Here is a 16,531-nt window from a genome sequence, read left to right on the forward strand (position 1 = left end):
GGTGGAAGCTCTGATGGCCTCCTGAGTTCATACTCTGTCCATTATTTGCACTTAAAGCAATTTTCTAGTGCATAAAATGGAGTAAAATGTTTTCCTGAATGTCTATACTTAACATAAAAGGAAAGCAAAAGTAGTATTTTTTTTTTTTTTTTTACCATTAGGTAGCTGGAGTGTTCATGAAATCAACACAAAAGCTTTCTTTGTGTCCTTTCAGCTGTGGCAGTTGCAGTTAATTACTAACACTTTCCCCAGAGGTGAATTGGCAAAAACACTCATTATGCTGGTGCATCAGCACCGGAGTGTGCTGAAATGAGTATATTATGTACTAGTAGCAAAAAACAGAAGGAAAAAGAAAATCAATACTAACCAAATGTGAAAACATGAAATCTTGTAGTGATGTCAATATTTGGCTTTCAGATTTTAAAGGGAACATCATTATAGAAAAGGTTAAAAAGTAATTTAACAATCAATTAATTTTAGTGGGGAGTATTCAGGAGCAGTGCTATACACTGAGGGGGCAGAAATGTTTACAGTAAACAGGAAATGTTACCTTAGGATTGTTGAGATATAGAACAACCTCTTTCAAATATAAGCAATTAATAGTCGATACCTGAAATGAGGAACCTTACAAATGCTTTAAATACACAACAAATTACTTGTTTTCAGCTATCACCTTCCAACCAGGGCTTTGCCCCACCAGCTATAATTGGTTGTGTTGAGAAAGAAGCTTGTGTGGAGCATTAGTAGTTCTTCCCTTTGGTTCCCGAGACCTGAACAGTTTGATTACTGTCCAGATTCACCACCTTGAAGTCTGTTCCATAAGGAAATGGATGATGACCATGTCACAAACATCTAGCAGTAAAACTGCTGTTAATGGAGACTTCTATTGATATCTGCTAGCGTCATTTCTTTTCCCTTTCTCTCACTGTGCAGCTGCATACTCTGCAGTCTTATCAAGGACAAACAGTCCCCAGAGGCTTTTAAAAAATATTTTTTGATAATGCCAAGGACATTGCACCTCCAAAAAAACCCCAAACAGAAACTTAAAAGGATGCCAATTTCTTTTGACTAGCACAAATAAGACTTCAAATTGTTTCATGAAATTGCCCTCGGTAAAACCCAGTCCCAAGATAAAGAATGCATATCTGGAAACAAAATAATAATGGGTTGGTGTCTGGGGTTTTTGTTTGTTGGTTGGTTTTTGAGCAGATCTATTTCACCTATGTTTGCCCAAAATACACTTACAGTTTTTAATGAATATGAAAATCTCTACGAAAATATTCCCACAGATTATAGATACAGCAAAGTTTAATTGATTTTGTGTCATTTAAACATTTTTGTGGTCTTTTCCCTCTGTTCTTTCAGATGAACAGTTTGAAGGGCCAGTCTTGCATTGATGTTGATTAATATATATTTAAGAACAAAAAATAAATACGTAGATTTCAGCTTGAATGAGTTACTGATATTTAAAGGGCTTTGGCAGAGAAGCAACAAAGTTTGAGCTTGTACGTGTACTTGCTTTCTAGTAAATAATTTGTTGTTGGAATGTTGTGTTATGGAATATGATATGTTAATTAAAGTGAACTAAGATAGTTTCTTCTTTACTTAGAGTGTTCTGGAAATTGTAAAAGGAGTAAACTCATTGAGCACCGAACATCGGCATTTTCTTTAGTCTGCTGTAATGACACAGCATTTACTTACTTAACGTTCAATTATTAATGTTACTTAAAGTTCAGAAATGTACTCCAGATGCATGTGATCTGAAAATAAAAGTTGTAAAGCAATATTAACAATACATGATTGCTTCCAAAGATCAGTACTTCAAGGGAAAGGCACCAAAACAGTCTCAAAATTGTAACCTGTTCTTGTTTTGCATTAAATCCATTCCCTGCAGCATAATTTAAACCACGAAGGACAAAAATATTGCTGTTCTTAGTAGTACATAGCACGTGTCTTGTGCATGTCTCCTTATGTATCTGATCTCAATGACAATTTTTTTTTTTTAAATGGTGTAAAAATTTGTAGTCATAAGGAGTAAGGACAAGTAAAGTCAAGAAAAAGAATGCAACCAACCAACTACCATGCAAAGAGAGAAGATTATTTAATGCCTGAATAATTTTATTATTGAATAAACAGGAAACATTTAATCCAAATGAATGAGAAAGGCAAAAAGTCTTTTTATAAAAATAACTGTTTGGACTGAGGCAGGATCCCTATCAGTTACAGGTCACTGCAGGCTGTAATGAAGTTCTCCAATCATATGTTAAGGTCACCATCAATTTACTTACATACTGTCAGAGAATTTATATTTAGCATATGGTTTTATATTAAGGAAATAATACTCCCAATTACCATGTCATTATACTAAAGTTGTATATAATTATTATTAATTAACGTATTTTAGAATTTAATTTCTTGATTATGAAAAAATCAACAAAATATGTAATTAGCGTAGGTGGACACAGATTCATATCATAGTAGCAGTTGAACAATAGTAACTGAACAGAAGCATAGAAGGGTATTTAAAACAAATTTTATATTCATCTTGAGTCACATGCAAGCAGGGTGAGTGGATTTTCTGTATTGTACCTTGAGCTGATGTGGTTATATAAAGAAATGATCACTGAAAACAAAGATGGTGTGCTTGTGCTTCATTGCATGGCTCTCACAGCACCTGTGCTTTTTAACAGTGGTTGTGTTCATCTCCTGTCTTGTGCAACCAGACACATCTCCACTGTGGTATAACTGAGGGGTGTGCTCCTGCTCCTCCTGCCTGCTCACTGCATTTTGCTAAGACAGAAAAGTGCCCACTACTACTTCATTCTTCATGATGTGTATGTATTTAGGAGAACAGGGCACCTAAATGCTTGTGAATAATGAGAAGTGGATGGCAGGACTGGAATTTATGTACCCACAGATGTGTTGCTACTAGGTTTTATAGACAAGAAAGACAAGATGCAGTGCCTCTTGGGGAGGCACACCTCTCTACTATCCATTTAATATTGTGCAGGCATTTCTTATTTCGATCTCTGGAAAAAAAATTAAAAATGCACCGATTTGGCATAATTTGGTGCCTCTTTTGCTTCTTATTTTTTATCTTTGGGCTCTAAGATTACCTGTAATGACTCCAAAATAATTGCAAAAGAGTACTGAATACAAGAGAAAAAATTTGTACAAGCACCACATTTAGATACAGGTGGGAGTTTTGATTTCTTTTTGGTCCCTTGGGGTCTCAGCCTAGTAAGGTTCCTCTAACAATTTGAATAACTTTTTATCTGTAAACTGATGCTACAACCTGGCAAAGAGCAGAAACAGAGGGAATATATACACCAGTGAGTTTACAGTTTCTATTGTAGCCTTCAGTGTAGGAGAGGGAGATTAAAACTTTGGTTTAGGGACAGACACTTTCAGCACATCGATTTCTCAAAGATATGAAAGGCAAGGGACAGTAAATTTTCCTTATTCATCTAAAGATTGCAATGAAATTAGTTTCTATTATTTTATTAGCAAAATCAGGAAAATCATTAGTTTTTCTGGATATCAGCACAGTGTGTGCATTTCAAGACTCCCTTCTTTATCTTTTCCAAATCTAGAGCTGAGTGATGAAAGTGGTAAGGAAGATAAATTTACTTGGAGGGGAAACAAAACAAAGCAACTTCATTGTAACAGCTGATTTGAGACCACCAAAAGTATCCATAACTTTCAGTCAAGCAAAAAAGTGCTGTTAGGTCAGTTCCCATCTGCATATTCTGAATTTTAGGTCTAGCCACTGAATCAAAATCCTGATATGTCTACCTGAGACCTCTACAGCTGTGGCTGGATTTTAGCTAGCACACTACTCTAGTGCTGTAGTCACTCCTTCATTTCACCTGTTGTTGTTCAATGTTCATGATGTTGTTCATATTATTTTGCCTCTGGTTCAAGATTTCTGAAAAAAATCTTTAACTTTGTAACAACTTTCAACATATAACCTTTAATAGTAGGTTAGAGTTGTGTTTGAATATTTTTGTCATGGAAATCAGAACCAAGTGTTTCAGGAACCCTGAGAAGAGCTGCATGCAAGCATTGGGGAAAGAGAAGGGGTGTGATCTGAAGCAATTTTTGCTCAGTATTGTTCTATTTTGGGCTATGTGGATTGTCATTCACTTCCTGGAATGCTGGAGCCTCCTGTCGCAGATGTGTCCACATTGCATCTAACGGCTCTCGTGGAGCAGCACTGCAAAAATGGCAGTAGGAAACTGTATGAAATTTCAGTTGCTAATGGGTTTTGTAAAAGCTACTGTATTTGTGAAGTGATACTGGATTTAGTAATTGTTATTGATGATGGGTAACTCAATGTGACCTTTCCCTGTTGTAAGCAGACTTTGGGTCTTTGTTCAGCTTTGTTTCCCTGCTCCACATTAGATGGTTAAACTTACATAATAAGAAAGCAATTTGAAGCCTTGGGTCCTTTGTGCCTTTTCTGGATAGCTCTCTTCATTAATGTGAATTGAGTGGTGCTGTCAAAGAGGAGGAGGCTCAGTATTGTTGTTTTCTTTAAATTGGCTGTCCTTGACATGTATTACAGTAAAAATACAGTTATGTTTCATCCCCCAAATAAAAGTTTGTGCTCTTGAAACTAATAACAAGGTTCTTACTGATGGGTGAAATCTTTTCATAGGAAATGAAAGAGAAACAAGAAAGTGAATTAATAGATCATAAGGTGATTGAGAGAGACAAATTTATTGTCTATTCAGCAGGGTATTTCACAAAGAAAGAAGTACAATTGTACAAAGAATTAGTGAGAATTTGTCTTGGGATACTGTCCCTATTGCTCAAGATCAAGCAATGTGAATTCAAAGAAGATTGAATGTAAAGTGCTGTTCCTTTGAGGTTAAGAGGGAATATACAGCAGGGAGGATGAGGTATAGGAGATGGCAGAGGGAGGGAGACTTAGAATGTTGATACATCACTGAAGTGTGAATTGTGTTGTGCTTCTTAATTAAAAGTGGGAACCTCTTGTAAGAAAACGCTATTGAATGAGAACCACACAGAGTGCATGTGATTTGAATATGATAACTATGGAAATGGATTTCCTAGATGTAAAAGCTTGAGCCAGAATTCATTATTGTTATTCACATGAAATTTTCTGCTCATGAACCTGTGAAGTGACTTCAGCTTTCACAGATGTTTTTTATACTGTTATATATCTGCACAGTGTTTTGAATAAGTAACCTTTAACCTATATGTTTGGTCATAAGGTGTTCAATTTGCTCACTTGCTCTTAACTATTTTACAGTACATAATTGGTTACTTAAGTAATATGCTATGGCTTTTTACTTGAATGAGAACTTAGTGGTCTGAATATCATTGAACATAGACAATAATGAAAATTAATCTAGTCACTTGAACACTTGAGTATAGTCAAACATCAGTATTTATATACATAACTATAGTGTTTGGACAATATTCATGTATTTCACATGAGGAATAATTTTTATTCTTCTGCTTCCCCTCTTCCCCATTAATACAAGTAGAATATTCTTTTGAGCTTTTTTTTTTTTTTTAATCATAAATCCTGCCCAGCTGGGTTGAGCCAAACAAATTTTGAAGATCTTAAACTATTTTAAAGAAACGTCAAGGACTCAGAGTTAAGCTTATGTAAATTCTGTGAAAATCAGTAGCCTGTAAGTGGAAGGATGCCATAACTAAATACTGCTGGACACCACTGAAGGAATTGCTGTTGCAGTTGAGTTCCTCACCTGTTCTGAGATACAGCAAGTAGCTCTCCTGTAGAAATGTGCAGCTCTGAACAGACCTAGATCCATGAGGCTGTTTTAGCCTTTCAGATGGGTGTGGAGTTCTAGATAGGGCAAGAGAAGAGCGAGATTATGGACAGAGGAAGTACGGCTGCAAGGGTTTGGGTATCAATAGCCATCAAAATTTAGGACATGCATTTTCAGTAAGGAAGGGTGTTGGTTTTTTTTCTGCTAAAGTCTGATTTTGCACTACCACATTCCAGGTAGCATGAAAATGTATATTGAGGATTAACCTCTGCCTGAAGGAGTTTATATTTTTACTGTGAGAATAGATGCACAATATACAGATACATTGAGTACATGAGGGAAATAATTAGAAAGGTACAATTAATGCAGCAGGAGATTTAAATGCAAAGCATAAACAGATGTGAACAGAGTAAAATTGCAAACAAGGTCAGGCTACAAAACAATGCAAGTTTATTAATTCCCAGAGGAAATGAAGAAAACTTGCTATGCTCCCATATCTATTATTTCAAGGAAACATTTCTGTCTAGAATTGAATCAGATTAATAGAGCCATGTTTCTTAATGGGAGGCTATGAATCAGAGTGCACTAAATGTGCCTGTAGAGAAGAATTACTCCATTATATTTAAATATAATAATATCATCCAGATATCTGTGTAGGTATATAGAATCATAGAATAGGCTGGGCTGGAAGGGACCTCTGAAGGACATCTAGTCCAACCCTCCCTGCAGTAAGCAAGAGCATCCTTACTTAGATCAGGCTGCCCAGAGCCCTGTTGATACTCACTTTGAGTATCTGCAGGGATAAGACCCCAACCACACCTCCCTGGGCAACCTGTTACAGTGTTCCACCACCATTACGGTAAAGAACCTGTTCCTAACATCCAAGATATAAAGATACCAGCCTTCTTTCTTATTGACTGATGGTAGAACATCTACTCCTAGTCTGTTATTACACTTAATTTGCTTTGTATTGTTGCATTTTATAGATTCTCATCCATTCTCACCGACTATTTCTATGGCATTTCCAAAATCTGAAGACATGTTCCTGAGACATACCTCTGCTAAACTGAGCAGAGGTGATTTCCTGGAGGAATTTTGGAAGGGCAAGAATAATTTGTGTGGATAGGGAGTTTTTTTTCTTTGCAATGACTTTTACATATAAAAAGGTTTAGATGAATGTCTAGGCAGCCCAAAGTCTGTAGCAGGCTTTGAACAAAGGTGTATACAGATTGGTAAGAATAGGAACAAGAATAGAAAAATAAATACTGCAGAACTAGATACTAGGGCAATAGAAGAGAACTGAGTTATCCCTACCTTCTGCACAGAGCTATGTTAAACATGCCCAAATGTTATGTCCTGTGGAGGGTAATGATTGTTTAAAAATTAAAATATTTCCATGTTTTTATGTTCTTAAATATTATTAATCTTAGAATTGTAGAATTGTTTTGGTTGGAAAAGACCTCTTTTTTCTTGTAAATGTATTTTAAATTTGTTCTCCTCTAGCCATAGTTTTTGATGGGATTCTTAATAGATAATTCCAAAGACGACAGCCTTTTTTTGGTATAGAAGGGAATATATACTTTTTAAATTCCATATATGAAATGAATAAAAATTATATATGAAATGAGTAAAACTCATTGTGATACTCTGACTCTTTCAGGGTAGTCCAGATCAGATTTGTTAAGAGCATTTTGCCAAGCTTATTTCTTTCAAACCTCTGCTGTTTTCTGACTATGAAATATGGCAGTGTTTGTTTTTCAGAGTACTCCAGGCTTATCTAACATGCTGCACTAGCTGTTAGTTTAGGTAAGACCATCATGATTCAAGATCTGCCTGTTAGAAGATTCTGTAAAAGAGTGTATAAATAACTGCCTCTGTATACTTTAAAAATTAAAAACGAGGGGGGGAGATAGGTGGGGACTGGGGGGAGGGGGAGGTAGAACAGGCAGGGAATCTTCTTCTTTTATTAATGGCACAGAAATCAGTGGTGAATGCCTCATCAAAGACCAAAAGTATTATGACACTGTATGCTAAGCATCCTGCATTTGGGGCAAATCTCTAGCTGTGTGTGAACGAACCATAGTGGCATGTGTATCATCTATGGAAATAGTGTTGAATGCAAGATAAGAATAAACTAATTGAAGTACATTTCCTATCTCAGGGGGAAGCAAGACTTTCTTTGCCATTTAAACATACAGTAGAAGTTTATTACAGTGGGTTACTCAGACATATGCCCAGTAGTAGTGGAGGTGTCTCGTGATTATTAACCATTCCCACTCCACTTGTGCTGATTTAATCCTGTGCTGCATTTAGAGTGGTCTGCAAAACTGACACCAGCTGAAACTTAAATGTCTGACTTGGTATGTGTGTGAGAAGTTGATTTGAATCAAAAATACTGATCTAAGCTTTTTTCATCAAGGAACTGTTTAAGCAGTATCTTCTTGACACATCTTACTGAGGTTAATTCTGAAACTTCAGGACTGTAGCTTAGGCTCTCAGTGACATGTTGGATCAAGGACATTCACTAGGCATGTTCTTCCAAATGAACCTAATAACATCAGACTTTGCACGAATGTGCCTTCCTGCTGAAAAGTGTAACATAAGGTGCTACTTGTTCTGTGGAAAAGTAGTAATGGGAAATTGATTAGTGGTTACTGCGGTGGCTGCAACTTCTCTGCTCCCATGGTGTTAAAATTGAGCTCTGAGCAAAGCAGGATCTAGAAAGCAAGGAAAGGCAGTGCTGTTCTGTATTTTGAAAGGGTTGCTGTATCTTGTTGGTTGAGTGTTTATGGATTACTGGCCAAAAACTTGGCACAATTTCACAGACTGCTCCTGTGGTTCCATGTGTTGAGGCCAATACTGTCAGCTCGATCTTCTCAGAGCTGTTTCACATGGGAAATAAAGTATTTGAGCAGCTCCTGTTGAAAACCAGCAGACACACAGCGCTCCTAAGTTTTGTTGTCAAATCCATTTTTGAATGCAGTTAGTTCTTGACCAGCTGATGTTTTGGGGGTTGAAATATTCTTAGGAAGCTAAACAAGAAAGCAAATATTGCTGTGTGAGCCAAAGTCGCACGTTTATTTTAACTCATATCCTGAAGGCAGTAATGATATTTAAAATGATTGTTGTGAAAAGTATTAATGTGCTGAAGTTATAGTTCAAGAACTTTGCTCCTGGTGTTGACATGCGTGAATATGTCAGGTGACAGATTATGATCTAGTGTTGTTTGTGAGCGTTAAGGGCAGAGCAAGCATTTGTTCTTGTGCCAGAAGCCCTAAACTCAGAGACATGCTCCTGTGTTATGGTAAATTTCTAGTAATTACTTGGACTCATTCTTGGGCTTCTCTGAGCCTGTTTCATTGATCCATTAATTTGCAGGGGGAAATGGCTTTACAGTGAAGGAGATGCAGAAATATGGTTTGGTAAAATAAGGAATCATTTGTTGAATAGCATTCTCAGAAGCCCATCATTGATCTGCATACCTTTTAGACAGGATAAAGTACAAACAATAAACTTGGTTTCTGATCTTTATTTAGTTCTTACTTGAAACAACATAGAAGAAATTGAGGAATAGAAAGCGATTACCCCAGTGATTATATGAAACAAATCAACTCATTCAGAAGAGATCGAAGGTGTCTCTGTGATGCAGAGTATTGAGCAGCAGACCTTGCTTGGTTTGTATATGAATCAGAAATATATATTAGAAGCAAACTGTTTGGCAGATGCCCAGTCACTTGTAAAGGCTTTCAACATGAACTGATCCAAAAGGAAATTAAGTACTTCTCTGCTTCTGGGTTACTATACAGCTAAGAAAACTTCTGTGGCATGTGTATGCCCAAGTGGTGATGTCATTGTTCAAGACCTTGTTGCTCTTAACATTGTTATCAGAAGCAGTGTTTGCAAGAAGAGACTATGGGAAGGTTGGAAATGCTGGTCCCCAGTGCTGGTCTATGTTGACTTCCAGGAAGAACAGTTCTGAGAATATCAACACCAAATTAGCCAGAGCTTCCCCTGCTGAGATGCAGGACAAGCCACAAGAATAATTTTCTTGTCCTGACGTGAATATAATCTTCTTTTCTTTTTGGGTCTGTTTCTGTTACAAAAGCTACCTTTGCAGCTATGCCAAAATCTGAGCCATGATGAATTTGTTAAACCTTTTCAAATGCATGAATCACTGTGGAAGTGTGAGGTGGATGTGTGCTACAGAGAGAACAGATATTTGACTGATGGACGTTGCAGCTATTCACTGTGTGGTAGGAATTTTTCTGCCATTAAAGACTAAACTTTCCTGCATTTAAGGAATTAATCAACTAGATTTACACTTTTTTTTTTTTTTTTGCTTGTGGGGGATTCTATAACCATATTAAACATATACAAAAATGTTTCAGAATCAACGTAAGAAGTGTTCTGAATTATTCATCCTTTCGTATTTGACTTGATAATGAAGCTAAATGTATTAAACTACCTTTCCCTACAGTGTAGAAAACTTCATAAATTCTGTTGAATTCATCAGGAAAGTAACTCAGCAGTGATATGCCTGAATGTCATGTCTCTGGCTTATCAATCTTTCCGTCTCCTTTTCCTTCCAGTTTCTTTTTTCCACTGGCTGAGAAATTACCTGAGAAACATAAATGTGTTCTCAAGCTAAACAGATTTGTTTGTCACCCGCAAAATATGAAACTGCTTGAATTTGATCTGTTTTCTGTGATGCAAGTCCATCATAAGTGTTTTAAATATACTATTGGAGATATCCAGAGAGAAACTTCTAGTGAGAAAGTGAAAACAGCAGACAAATAGCTTTCCTGTGCTAGAATCACAGAATCAATAAGGTTGAAAAAGACCTCAAGGATCATCAAGTCCAACCTGTCACCCAAGACCTCGTGACTACTAAACCATGGCACCAAGTGCCACGTCCAATCCCCTCTTGAACACCTCCAGGGATGGTGACTCCACCACCTCCCTGGGCAGCACATTCCAATGGCCAACCACTCTCTCTGTGAAGAACTTTCTCCTCACCTCCAGCCTAAACCTCCTCTGGCACAGCTTGAGACTGTGTCCTCTTGTTCTGGTGCTGGTTGCCTGGGAGAAGAGACCAAACCCCTCCTGGCTACAACCTCCCTTCAGGTAGTTGTAGACAGCAATGAGGTCTCCCCTGAGCCTCCTCTTCTCCAGGCTAAACACCCCCAGCTCCTTCAGCCTCTCCTTGTAGGGTTTGTATTCAAGGCCTCTCCCCAGCCTCGTTGCCCTTCTATGGACACATTCAGGTATCTCAATGCCCTTCTTAAACTGAGGGGCCCAGAACTGGAAACAGTACTCGAGGTGCTGCCTAGCCAGAGCTGAATACAGGGGCACAATGACTCCCCTGATCATGCTGGCCACACTATGCCTGATGCAGGCCAGGATGCCATTGGCTCTCTTGGCCACCTGGGCACACTGCTGGCTCATGTTCAGCTGCTGTCAACCAGTACCCCCAGGTCCCTTTCCGCCTGGCTGCTCTCCAGCCACTCTGACCCCAGCCTGTAGCTCTGCATGGGGTTGTTGTGGCCAAAGTGCAGCACCTGGCACTTGGACTTGTTGAATGCCATCCTGTTGGACTCTGCTCATCTGTCCAGCTGGTCAAGGTCCCTCTGCTATTTAGAGATTTAAAAATTTCTGAGGCTTGGTAATTTAAAAACCAAAACCAAAACCAAAACAAAACAAAACAAAAAAAAAAAAAAAAAAAGAAAATCAAAGTAAGCCCTGACTAGCAAGTGGGTTTTACACAAAACACACTAAATAACAGTTGAAGTTCACTGGTTGCAGAATAAAATATATAACAAGGAGTTATGGGTTTATCTGACTTGAAAATAACTCTTTAAGCTGGCGGTATTGTTCACACTTCAGAGAAAACAGTGTAATTCCCTATTGATAATGATAGGCAATAGTGTAATTAGCTGATGCTTTATGTTGTGAAAGTAAACAGTCAGATGTATCTTTGCTATAATGGAAAATAATTTCTTTGCTTTATTTTCAAGTATTGGTGGGTTTGTCTGTTAACTAAATGGTAAACTCTGCCCGTGCTCCAATTTTTTCCAGTTTTTAGTTGGACTATTCACATAATAACTTAGCTATTACAGTGCTCTGCTGTATGATTTCTGGTTGATAAGACCTCTAGTAAAACATGGTTTTTATGTTCTGAGAGCCATGCAATTCCCCTGCACGTGTCTGTGAATGCCCACTTCAACATTTTCAAGCAGACAGTGTTTTCAAACTGTCTCAAGTCTTTCAGAGAAGTTGAAAATGGAAGGCATAGATCCACATTTCAGTAGATTTGTAATACATTGTATATGGGAATGAGTGTTTATCATTGTGGTTGAGGTGTGAATTCTAACACAATGACTTAATGTGAATATGGTGGGGGTTGCAAGGATTTGTTTCTTTAGTATATGTAGGGATCTCTGTTGTTGGTGGTTTGATATTAGAAGAAAAAAGGGAGGAGGAAGAGCAGTTGGATTACTTTGAGGGCTTTTCCTAAAATGGTGTCTTTGCAGTCTTGTAATAACATGAATGATGTGAAAGCAGCTCATCTGTGTTCCATGTGTGTTCCCTAGCACAAAGTGCTGAGGGAAAAGATAAGGGCATGAGGTGAAAACCCTAAGATTGTGATGGGGTGGGTCAGGTGGGGCAATTTTGGCAAAATGGCAATTTTCTGGAGTGTAGAGTAAGCATGAAATAAATGAAAAGGATAATCTTAGCGGTCACTGGGAAGGGAGGTGCTCTTCAGAGAAGTGTTAAATGACTCAGGAGTGAATCAATTCACTTGTGGTACCACTCAACCAAATACCTGTTTTCTCAAAAGCAATAGGGTTCGATAGTCAATGTTTTTTTTTTTCCTTTTCTATAAGAATAGTAATATAAAAATGCCTGTCAATCTTGAATTTTTTTAATTACCAAGTGACAGAAGCAAATTCTACTATTGGGCAATATTAATGATCATTTCAAAAATCCTTGTTTCTACAACAGAAAAGAGAAATTCCTGTAGCTATTTTGTCTGTTCTACTCAGCAGTTTTAAAAACATTCTATTCAAGATCTTTAGATAATAAGATCTGCATATGTTTTGCAATCCTTCCCTCCTTTTCCTCTCTTTTTTTTCATTTCTTCAGATTCACATGTTCTTAGTGTCTATTGCCACAGTTCTTTCAGATGTATAACATGAAACCTGCAGTTACTGAAAGCTGATGAAAGTAATTGTACTAGAGTTCCTTGAATGAGTAAGAGTTGAAGTGACTATTTTCTAAGCCTCAAGCAAGATCAAGCATTGTTTTTCTTATGTTTGTTTAATTACATATGGAAAGGACTTAAACTAGCAAATTCCCAAAGAGTGAGAAGTGTTAAGATATTCCTGACACTTCTTCATGCAGATTGTAGAAACTTTCAACCACCCTTTCATCAACCTTGAAAATTTCATATCTGGATTTGAATGTTGTAGGTGAGGAGAACAAGAGGCACCTTCATGCGTATAACTTATCACGAGTACATGGACACACAGCTGTAAATGCAGCATTCTTCAGTCATTTCACATGCCCTTGATAAGCTGATGCTCTTCCAGCCTCCAGAAAGCTATACATAGATGTGAGTCTTATTGAATATTTTCAAAATCTCAGATGCATCAATTATAATCCACACCCAATGAGGAATAGTAGGGAGAGAAGAGAGATCTCTATAGGGTCGTTATTTTTTCTTTGCAAAACTTTGGTAGTTATAGTGGAGAGTGAGATGGAAATAACAAAAATTAGTCATATTTCCTGAAAGTCCTTTTGGTACGAAATCCAAGCTTCATAGAATCAAGAAGGTTGGAAGAGACCTCAAAGATCATTGAGTCCAACCTGTCACCCTACACCTCATGACTATCTAAACCATGGCACCAAGTGCCACGTCCAATCCCCCCTTGAACACCTCCAGGGATGGTGACTCCACCACCACCCTGGGCAGCCCATTCCAATGGCCAACCACTCTCTCTGTGAAGAAGATCCAAGATCCAAGGTCATGATTCATAACCTAAGCATAACTGTTATCCCTACTGTCTTTGAGGTTTGCACCTTGAAGTTAATATTATCAGTTCTGCGAAAGTTTGTACAGACATCAAAACAGGAGTTTTAAGTTTTCAAATGCTAGCAACACTTGTTCACAGAATCATAGAAACGTTCAGGTTGGAAGAGACCCTCAGGATCACCAAGTCCAACCCAGATCCCTACTCTGCAAGGTTCACCCCTAAACCATATCCCCAAGCATCACATCCAAAGAACCTTTAAACACATCCAGGGTTGGTGACTCCACCACCTCCCTGGGCAGCACATTCCAATGCCTGACCACTCTTGCTAGGAAAATTTTTTTCCTAATGTTCAGTCTAACCCTACCCAGTGGCAGCTTGAGGCCGTTCTCTCTTGTTCTATCACTCATTACCTGGGAGAAGAGACCAGCACCAGCCTCTCTACAATGTCCTTTCAGGTAGTTGTAGAGTGCAATGAGGACTCCCTTCAGCCTCCTCTTTTCCAAACTAAACATCCCCAGCTCCTTCAGTTGCTCTTCATACAATTTATTCTCCAAAGAGGAGAGGTCTGAGGAGGAGTGGATTTCAAAGTCCCAGAGGAAATCTTCAGCTTGGATATTTTTTTTCTTTGTTTATAATGTATTTTTTGCTTCAGGTAGGATGTAATTCCTTTTTTTTTAATATATATATAATTTAAAAATCTCTATTCTAAATATATCTTTAAATACTGCAGCAAAATGAGGACAGCAGAGTTTCAGCAGTGATGACTTCAATAGCATAATAAAGGTGAACAAATAGGTGAAACTGTGCAAAGTGTTAAAGGAAGTGAAGAAAAATAGCTCTCCTGAGGAGGAGTTCTTGGAAGAAAAACATTCTTTTCCAAGGAGTTATCTCTGGCTTATTGAAGATAACCTTTCCTTTGATCTGGAAAGGATCTTTATGCCCCACAGGTAGCACTGTGTTTGGAAAGTTTTTCTGAGCTCAGGGGATGCTGTTAATAAACAAGTAACTGTATTGTATTTATTTACATTGAAATGGATGGGCAAGGCAGAAAGCCCTTACCAAGGGCTTGGAGGAGAAGTATGCAGGACCAAGGAAACTCATTCTCAGCCATGTGAAAAGATTGTATGCTCCTGTCCTTAGTGGCACTACCTAAGAAAGCAATAATGACCTGGTTTTAATTTTCCAGCATTCATGTGAAAAAAAGCTCATTAGAAAAGCCAATACTATAGACAAGGTAAAAAGCTGGAAATCTCACCACCTGACAAGTAATTTATCTGCTATTGATTTATATGCATTTGAGCTACAAACGTCAGTTGCTTGTGCTGTCTCCTATGATAGAAAAGTGAACACTCATAAAAGGTCTTTTGCCTTCGTAGGTCCTGGTAATAAATAATTTTGTTGGACTGATAACCTTATGAAGCATAGGTTAGCTTATGAGTTCTCATGCCTTGACAAAGGCTCTGGTTATGCAATTACTTCTGTTGCACTTTGGAATAACGAGCTGCAAATTGACTTCAAAATCCATCTTATTCAGGACCCTGCTTCTCTGGTACTGCATGTTCTGCTTAGATCTCCGCTAGCTCTCTGGGAAGCCCAAATGTCATACCTTTGTGGTGCTAGCTGTAGTAAGAGACCATTATGGCAGTTGATAGCTATCCAACTCTCCATGCTGTAAAATGTTCGGCTTCAATAAGCTTCTTTAGCAGCTGGTTTCCCTGTTTCAGGATTTTGTAGAGATCTGGATCTGTTTGGTTTAAGCTTGAGAAGTAATAGTTGCTAAAGCTGTTTAAGGAATCAGAGGTGGCTGTGGAAAATATAAAGAACAGGTTGAAATTGGAATACATTCATCACAGACTCAATTCTCATTTAATTTAGAGGACTTTCTCATTAAGATTCACCATCCTGAATTCTATTTAAGAACAAACAGAGAGATTGTAAGTCAGGCACACTGATTTTGTTTTAGAATCATAGAATCAGTCAGGGATGGAAGGGACCACAAGGGTCATCTAGTTCCAACCCCCCTGCGATGGGCAGGGACACCCCACACTAGATAAGGCTGGCCAGAGCTGAGAAAAAAATAACTTTAGGAAATTCAAAAGAGTTTATAGCTTTTGCATTAACCTTTGACACTATACATTCTGAACTATAGCACAAGTTTTGGTTTGAAAGTGCCATGACCGAGTTTGGAGAATTAGAAAAAAAGCAAAACACAAAAGCCCGAAACCACCAACACCACCAACAATAAAACAGCACACTCACAAATGAACAAAAAAGCAACTATAGTACACAGCTTGTTTGCATAAGTATTTCATTTAGGAAAACTGGTAAATTGGAAATAAACTTCTTTCCCCCCTCCCTGTAGCACTTTTGACCATTTCACAAACATAGAGACTAACAGAGTGCTGACGCCGGTGCCAAATATGTTTGAGCCAAGCATAGCTCAAAGTCATCACAAGGCATTTCCAAGCTGTTCAACATGTTGTTTTTCACATCCATTTGATGTTTTCCTGGCCTGACTTTGTTCTTGCTTGCTTGTAGGTATTCTATACAGTCTTTCAAGTCAGCAGTCTCACAATGTTAGAAAGTAAACCCCATACCTGCAAAGTTACAATTAAAGCAAGTTCATATGTGTTCTGTCCTACAATGGAAACCCATGCATGTGAGATCATACTGTGGAACATGCAAATGTTGTTGAAGGAATAGACTAAATATGTTTTTCCTTCTTATGTCCAC

This window comes from Indicator indicator, chromosome 10 (genome assembly GCF_027791375.1).
Source record: "Indicator indicator isolate 239-I01 chromosome 10, UM_Iind_1.1, whole genome shotgun sequence".
NCBI classification, from domain to species: Eukaryota; Metazoa; Chordata; class Aves; order Piciformes; family Indicatoridae; genus Indicator; species Indicator indicator.